Source organism: Apium graveolens, chromosome 10 (assembly GCF_009905375.1).
Source record: "Apium graveolens cultivar Ventura chromosome 10, ASM990537v1, whole genome shotgun sequence".
NCBI classification, from domain to species: domain Eukaryota; kingdom Viridiplantae; phylum Streptophyta; class Magnoliopsida; order Apiales; family Apiaceae; genus Apium; species Apium graveolens.
In genome coordinates this window covers 88,495,820-88,505,279 of record NC_133656.1, presented here as the reverse complement: position 1 = coordinate 88,505,279, position 9,460 = coordinate 88,495,820, and the positions used below count along the sequence as shown (strand labels likewise).

Sequence of the window (9,460 nt, the reverse complement as noted above, 5' to 3'; positions counted from 1 at the left end):
AACTATATGAACAAACTAATATAAATCTACCAAAAATTAAAAGAACTACATGTCAAAAATGCAACTATATGAAATAAACTATCATGAATATGCAAACTATATGAGACTCACACACAAAACATATTCCTTCAACTACTACCCCCAAACTTAAAATATTCACTGTCCTCAGTGAAGGTAATAGTAAGGAATCAGGCATACCTACTCGGAATCAGGATCCTCACCCTTAACGGGTGGAGTGTCAGGCGTGTCTAGAGGTGGATACACGGAATTCTCACCAAATACTGGCCACTGGATGTCAACACCGGTGGCTCTGAAAGCTGTCCCTAATTCCTGGATGAGATCACGTGCTAACCTACTTTGGATGTCATGCATCGCATCCATCCTCCTAGCCAGACGCCTATACTGCCCACTACCCTTCTGCGATGGTCCCTGTAACTGTGACGACTCTATCTCCTCACCCAACTGAGCTCTCCAACCCGCTCCACGGGCAAACTTTGAACCACCAGCATAAAACTGATCATAGGGTTGCTTGCCCAGAAGCATATCAAATGAATAACCAAGTCCCCTAGGGTCGGGCTTATCACTATACCATTCCACCATATTCAATATAATCGAACTATCAATAGCAGAACTAGGGAGCTGAAGCTGCTCATGTGCGGCCCAACGAACATGAACCGCCGCACACAACTTCGTCACTATGGACGCATATGGTATAGAACCCGTAGTGCTCCCTCTCAAAAATCTCATAATGCCTTGGTGAATAATCCTACCAAGGTCCACATAATCACCCTTTAGAATCCCTGACAATAAACGTGCTCGCTCCACAGTAACCTCATGCATATGAGAAGATGGCATGATATTAGCATAAATAAAGGAATTCCAAGCACGGGCAAATCTGTTCATTCAAGAAGCAGGGAATGTGGCATAATCATTTGTGCCCCTCTTGAACTTCCAATGAGTCTTAGGCATATATAGAGTAGCAACAATCAAATCCATATCAAAATCATCCGGAGTCTTATCGTTCCAAATATCCTGACCAGGCTTCCTCACAGGCTGATTAATCACCCTCCTTATCGCCCCTGCACTGTACTCCACCTTCATCCTTCTAACCACCGTGAAGCCATTCTTCTCCGCCTTCGCATTCGCATAGAACTCACGAACAACACTCATGGGTACAACAGCGGGTGTCTCACAAAAAGGAACCCAGCCCATCTCCAGAATCATCTTCAACAACTTACCATCCTTCCTTGATGGCAGAAAACCTCGCTCCTTGATAATAGGCTTCGAGAGAAGCCTCGTATACTCCACTTCAGCCTCGGGAGTAGAAAACCTCGGCCTCATACTACCCACAGTAGAAGAATCGGTGCTGCTGCTGCTCACTTGTGTTCTTTATCTTTTGGGTGCCATTGGGATTGAGTAGAGAGAATAAGAGTTATGTGTTTGAGAGAGAATTTGTGTTTGAGAATTTGTGAAGTGGTGGAGAAGTTTGTGTATAAGTTTATGTATTTATAGGTGGTGAAAAGAGAATTATATAAGGAATAGAAGTGGGATTTGATTATGGGAATAGTGGGAATAATGGGTTTGATTTGGAGAGGGAAATTTGTGATGTGGGAGAGTAAAATTCGGGTAGGAATTGATTTTCTATTAAAAATCCCGATTTTCTCTTCCAAAACTGCCTTTTATTTATTTTCAGATTCAGGACCCCGGTGCGGCATGCTTGGTTTCTGTAATTCTAGCGTGGCCGCGCGCTAGATCAGCGCGGGCGCGCCTGGCTTCTGAAGTTGGACCTGAATTTTTCTGTTTTTCTGAGTTTTTTGTGATTTTCTCTTTTCTTCTTGCTTCCTCTACCTACTAATATACAACAAACTTGGGTTGCCTCCCAAGAAGCGCTTGCTTTACGTCGTTAGCTTGATGTAGAAACTCGAGATTAAACGGAAAATAAAACGGCACTAACCACCTCGCGGTTTGCTGTGTCACCATAGTAATGCTTCAACCTCTGACCATTTACCTTGAACGCTTGGCCCGGATCATTCTCAAAAATCTCCACTGCTCCATGTGGAAATACAGTTTTGACAATGAACGGCCCTGACCATCTTGACTTCAACTTTCTAGGAAAAAGACGGAGACGGGAGTTGAACAAAAGAACTTATTGCCCTGATACAAATGATTTGAGCACTAGACCCCGATCGTGTCACCTCTTGACTTTCTCCTTATACATTTTATTGTTCTCATAATCTTGAAGTCGAAACTCCTCGAGCTTATTTAATTGAAGCATCCTCTTCTTACCAATTGTATCCAAATCCAGGTTCAATTTCTTTAAAGCCCAGTAAGCTTTATGCTCTAGCTCCACCAGTAAATGACACCCCTTATCATAAACCAACTGATACGGTGACATTCTTAACGGAGTCTTATACGCTGTTAGATACGCCCAAACAGCTTCATCAAGCTTCAATGACCAATCTTTCCTTGATGGACACACAACTTTCTCTAAAATGCGTTTGATCTCCCTATTAGATACCTCGACTTGACCATTCATCTGAGAATGATAAGCCGTAGCAATGCGATGATTCACATTATACCTTTGCATCATAGCAGTTAATTTACGGTTATAGAAATGCGACCCCTCATCACTGATTATGACTCTTGGAGTTCCAAATCTTGTGAATATCTACTTGTGAAGAAAATTAAGCACTACCTTTGCATCGTTTGTTGGCCACGCCTTAACTTCAACTTATTTTGACACATAGCCAACCGCCAATAAGATAAACTGATTGTTACAAGATGAGACAAATGGCCCCATGAAGTCAATTCCCCAAACATCGAAGACTTCGACCTCGAGAAGCACATTAAGAGGCATCTCATCCCTTTTGGACATATTACCCATACATTGACATCGATCACACTTCAAAATGAACTGATGAGCATCTTTAAATAAAGTTGGCCAAAAGAAACCTGCTTAAAGAATACGAGATGCTGTCTTTTCTCCACCATAATGTCCTCCATAAGCTGTTGAGTGGCAATCTCGCAAGATCCCCCCCCCCCGTTTCGCTGTAAGTAATACATCTCCTGATAATTTGGTCAGCTCTCTGACGAAAAAGAAATAGCTCATCCCATATATACCACTTCACTTCGTGTAGAAACTTCTTCCTTTGAGCGAGAGTTAACTCAGGAGGCATAACGTTACTCACAAGGTAGTTCACTATATCGGCGAACCACGGTTCTTCTGCTTGCACTCCAAATAATTACTCATCGGGAAAAGATTCATTAATTAAAGACTTATCTTGTGAAGTAGCAATTGGATCCTCTAAACGCGAGAGATGATTGACGACTTGATTTTCAGTCCCTTTTCTGTCCTTGATCTCTGACTCAAACTCCTGAAGTAAAAGAACCCATTGAATTAACCTTGGCTTCGAGTCCTTCTTCGAGACGAGATATTGAATTGAAGCGTGATAATTGAAAACTGTCACCTTCGTCCCAAGTAGATACGATCGAAATTTCTCAAAACCAGAGACGATAGCCAAAAGTTCTTTCTCAGTAGTGGTATAATTCAGTTGAGCACCATTAAGAGTCTTACTAACATAGTAGACTACATAAAATATGTTGTTCTTGCGTTGCCCAAGAACTGCTCCAACTGCATAGTCGCTTGCATTGCACATCATTTCAAATGGTTCAGACCAATCAGGTGTAGTTATGACAAGTGTCGTAATCAAACTATTTTTTAATGTCTCAAAAGCAGCAAGACACTCATCATCAAACTTGAAAGGAACGTCTTTCTCTAGAAAATTGCACAACGGCTTCGAAATCTCCGAGAAGTCCTTGATGAATCGCCTATAGAAACCCGCATGACCAAGAAAACTGGGAATTCCCTTAACAGATATTGGTGGAGGGAGATTTTTAATCACCCCCACCTTGGCTTTGTCCACATCTAGTCCTTTACTAGAAACCTTGTGACCAAGAATGATGCCTTGGCGCACCATAAAATGACATTTCTCCCTATTGAAAACCAAATTGGTCTCAACGCACCTTTTCAGCACTAGCCCAAGATTGTGCAAGCATTCTTCATAAGAAGTTCCAAAGATGGAGAAATCGTCCATGAACACTTCTACATTATTTCCAATCATATTAGAGAAGATAACCATCACACATCTCTGAAAAGTGGCTGCCGCTCCACATAGCCCAAAAGAAACTCTGCGGAAAGCAAAAGTGCTCAAAGGACATGTGAATTTAGTCTTCTCTTGATCTTATGGAGCGATACAAATCTGATTATAACCTGAATAGCCATCCAGAATACAATAGTAATCATGCCCAGCCAATCTATCCAGCATCTGATCAATGAAAGGAAGAGGGAAGTGATCCTTCCGTGTAGCTTTGTTCAGCTTCCTATAATCCATGCAAACTCTCCACCCCGTGACTATTCGTGTAGGAATAAGCCCATTCTTCTCATTAGCTACCATACTGATACTATTGGGTTTCGAGCACATAAACGCAACGGAAACAGTAATTAAAAACGTGAAAAATCAGAATTTTTGAAACCCGTCGCAGGATCCATGCAAAAAATAGATATTTAATTTGTAGATCAGATTGTTTACCTTAAGAAGCCTTACAAATTGGTTGACTAATGGAGATCCAAAGCTTGTTCAGCCACCACGCATCCCGCTCTCACGATCTACGCTCTATTGGTATCCACACGAATGTTTGAATGCAAGGCTTGAATGTGTACTAGCACAAACTCGTTTCTTCATGCTCTCTCCATCTTCTCCCTTGGTGGTTAGGATTTTAGTAAAAGTCTTATTATATTTAAAATCAGCCACACAAGAGATATTATATCGAGAGTATAATAAGAATTATAACGCCTAACTAATTAGGAGTTATTATTAATTCGAAATTCTTATTTCTATAATAATTAAGTCACACTTAATTATTTAACAAATGAATTTCATAATTAATATTAGTAAATTCGAATATCAATATTTATCTAATTAATTAAGTCATACTTAATTAATATTATAAATAATTCGAATTACTTTACTATAATTTAAATCCAATTTAAATTAAATAATCCTTCAAGCATTCTTAGTGTGTGACCCTATAGGTTATTATTACGTTGGCAACGAATTTTAAATCTAATTTAAAATCGTAAATAATGAGCGGCATCTAGTAATACATCATTGCTACCCAAGTAATAATAATTGAATCGATGATCGATTAAACCTTTCGTGAATAATGTACAATGTAATATAATCCTTTTAACCACATACTATAGATTAAACTAGAGGCATGTAATATGTCATCCTCATCAATATTTAATCCATGTTTCCTTGATCAATGAGTAGACTATCATATCAAATCAATATTTGAGCGTGACCACGCATTTCGTAGTCTAGCTCACACAAGAGGCCAATAATATCACTCCTATAATAGAAGGGTTAAATCCCATCTAGATCATTCATATTTCTCATACGATTCATAATATACCCAATGTCCACTTTTATCATTACCCGGTCAAGGATAACTTTTAATGGAATCAATGTATGTTAATTCTCGTATATAAATATAATGACTTCAGGTCTAAGGACCATTACATCATTATCACTGTGAGAATTACTTATGACACAACAGACATGTAGAATCTCACATCGGGTCTATCCAGCACCATGTACATATATATCTGCCCGTGTCTTTGACTTTAGTATCACTATACCTATGATCAATGAGATGTGATCACCAGTCAATAAATACACTAGTCTTAATGCATTATTATTGTCCCTTAATAATAATACTCGACTAGGGACCTTTAGGAATATTGATACTATTCGCATAATCTTATTTCTAAGTCACGTACTTAGAGATATAGAATTGCATATCATATTCCAAGGATATTTATTAATCTAACATTTATATCGCATTAAATTAAGAATTAATAAATTATAAAGAGAATAATCGATAGGACATAAACATTAATAATCCTAATGTCTTAAACTAAAACATCATAGTGTTGTCTCTAGGGCACAAACACTAACAGATACCACCTTTCTTTGGCACACACTGAACTGGGCTCACCCATGAACTGTCAGAAATAGGATAGATGATCCCTGCATCTAGCCAATTTAAGATTTCCTTCTTCACAACCTCTTTCATGATCGGATTTAGCCTTCTCTATTGCTCAACAGTAGGCTTGCTTCTTTCCTCTAGCAGAATTTTGTGCATACAATATGAATGGCTGATTCCCTTGATATCTGCTATAGTCCAACCAATTGCCGATTTGAACTCTCTAAGAATTCTCAAAAGCTTCTCCTCATCGGTACCTGAAAGGTCAGATGCAATAATAACATGCAAAGTAGATGCATCACCTAGAAATGCATACCTCAAATATACAGGTAAAGGTTTAAGCTCAAGAGTATGAGCTTCCTCAATAGATGGCTTTAGGCGCTTCGGAGAACTTTTCAGCTCCTCCAATCCAAGGGATTCAAAAGGCATATCCATCTTTCGCTTCCAGGGAGAAGCATTGAAATATTGCAAGTGCTCATCACCTTCGTCATTTTCATTATCAGAATTCCCCAACAAGGCTTTCTCTAAGGCATCGGACCTTAGCAATCGATCGAGTTCAGAATTAACCACAAAATTGACCATCTCCACCTTAAAACACTCCTCATTTTCCGTAGGGAATTCCATGGCATTGAACACATTAAAAGTTACATCCAGATCCATCACTCACATGGTAAGCTCACCTTTCTGCACATCTATCAAGGTTCGGCCTGTAGCCAAAAAAGGTCTTCCCAGGATTATGAGAATTTTCTTATCCTCCTCGAAATCAAGAATTACAAAATCAGCAGGGAAGATGAGTTTATCTACCTTGACCAAGACATCATCCACAATACCTCGCGGATATGTAATAGAACGATCGGCCAACTGCAAAGTCATGTATGTAGGTTTTGGATCAGGCAAGTCCAACTTTTTGAAGATTGATAAGGGCATCAGATTGATTCTAGCTCCCAAGTCAAATAGACACTTATCAAATGACACCTTTCCAATGGTGCAAGGAATAGTGAAGCTTCCAGGATCTTTAAGTTTCGGAGGTAATTTCTGCTGCAACCCCGCCCTGCATTCCTCCGTGAGAGCAACGGTCTCTAAGTCATCAAGATTCATCTTTCTAGAGAGAATACCTTTCACGAACTTTACGTAACTAGGCATTTTCTCAAGAGTTTCAGCGAAAGGTATGTTGATGTGAAGTTTCTTGAACACCTCCAGAAACTTCACAAACTGCTTATCCAGTTTCTTGTTCTGCAGCCTTTTAGGAAAAGGAGGTGGAGGATAGATCTGTTTCTCCCCTGTATTACCCTTAGGAGGAGTGTGCTCCACAGTAGTCTTCCTTGGTTCCACTTCGGTTTCCTTCTTCACTTCTTCTTCTTCAGCCTCCACTTCAGAATCTGGAGTCTTAGCTTTTTCAGGATTCACAACGTTACCAGACCTCAATGTGATTGCTTTAACATGCTCCTTAGCTTCCTTCTTTCCTGGCACTTCGGTATCTCTCGGAAGCGTGCCAGGTTATCGATTCAGTAATGCATTAGCAATTTTCCCAATCTGATTCTCTAAGGTCTTGATGGAAACAGCTTGGCTCTTGCACATGAACCTCAACTCCTCCAATTCAGATTTTTCATTAGCTTGAAGTAACTGCTGAAGTTGAAGTTGTTACTTCGGGACATATTGAGGTTGTTGAAAACTAGAAGGGTTATACTGCCTTGCTGTGTATGGCTGATAAGATTGTTGCACCGCATTCTGATTATTGCTCCAGCTGATGTTTGGATGATTGCGGTTATTCGGATGATAAGTGGCTGGAGCTTATTGCTGTGATCTCTGAAAGTTGCTTACAAATTGAGCGGATTCGCTAGAAATAGCACACTGCTCAGTTTCATGTGCTCCCGCACAAATCTCACAAACACTAGTGATTTGATTAACTCCATAATTAGCCAAAGAGTCCACTTTCATTGTCAAAGCTTGAAGTTGAGAAGCTATAGTAGTAGCTGTATCCACTTCCAGAATTCCTGCTACCTTTCCTTGCAACATTCTTTGTGTAGGATTCTGATATTCATTGGCTGCCACTAGCTCAATCAACTCATAACCTTGATTGTAGCTTTTAACCCATAAGGCTCCACCAGATGCAGCATCGAGCATAGGTCTAGATTGTGCACCTAAACCATTATAGAAACTGTTTATAATCATCCAATCAGGCATGTCATGGTGTGGGCACTTCCTTAGTATCTCCTTATATCGATCCCAAGCCTCACACAGAGATTCACCAGTTTGCTGAGCAAACTGAGTAAGAGCATTCCTGATTGCAGCAGTCTTTGCCATAAGAAAGAATTTAGTAAGAAAATTTTGAGCAAGATCCTCCCATTTGGTGATAGATCCTGGTTGTAGAGAATGTAACCAACACTTCGCTTTATCCCTCAAAGAGAGTGGGAATAGTCGCAGCTTGATAGCATCTTCAGTCACATCTTTGAATTTGAAAGTGTCGCAGATCTCGATGAAATCCCTGAGGTGCATGTTGGGGTCTTTAGTAGGAGAACCCCCAAACTGAACTGAGTTCTGTATCATCTGAATCGTGCTCGACTAAATCTCAAAAGTGTTAGCCGCGATGGATCGTCTGACGATGCTTGACTGAATATCATCGACCTTAGGATGGGAATAGTCCATCAACGCCTTGGGATTATTTGCCTGATCTCCCATCTCTAATAAAGGTGGTTCTTCGATTTTCTCTTCTTCTACTACTTTCTCTTCATCCTCAAAATCTTCCCTTCGCTCTTCTATAACTTCTTCCTCGTCTTTATCCAGAATTCTCCTACGAACTCGCGAACGCGTTTGCATAGACAATCTCTAGAGTACCTGAATTACCACAAGAAAAAAGAGTAGGTAAATAACAATGTCTGAGTCAATGAACTTTAATGATCACTGATGACAAACACATAAACTAAAGGTTAACAGTGCAGTCCCCGGCAACGGTGCCAAAAACTTGTTAGGGCTAAACACGCGTTAATATTCACGCAAGTATACGCGATCTCAAGTAATGTAGAAATATTTCTAGTTCATTCCTACAGAGACTGGCTTTGGTTAACTATGTAATTTATGCACTTATGCTCCGATGATATGGTTATTATCCAATGCTAAGACGATAACAAATTGGGGTTTTGATTATAACTATGATTTAAACTAACAATTATAACTAAGAGAGTAAAGAGAGTTGTATATTATATGAGACAAACATGGGATTCTAACTTCATTAAATACTTCGTTCAATAGCCCTATTGATCTTAACCTTAGCATGTAATGGTGATGACACTAATCAGATAACACGAAACTGCTAAACGCCAACTTTCGTTACACGAATAACATACTATCAGACATCCACAAAAGAGATAGAAGCTGAATAGACATCAATTATATTGAGACCCTATATGTCTAT

At 39.6% G+C, this 9,460-nt stretch overlaps 1 non-coding gene across 1 annotated transcript; it reads left to right on the top strand.

The window, feature by feature from the left end:
- Nucleotides 1-8,230: 8,230 nt before the first annotated feature.
- On the top strand, nucleotides 8,231-8,337 carry LOC141694341 (small nucleolar RNA R71). The gene has a single exon (XR_012563656.1). It is a non-coding gene; the product is annotated as a small nucleolar RNA R71 (small nucleolar RNA).
- Nucleotides 8,338-9,460: the final 1,123 nt, after the last annotated feature.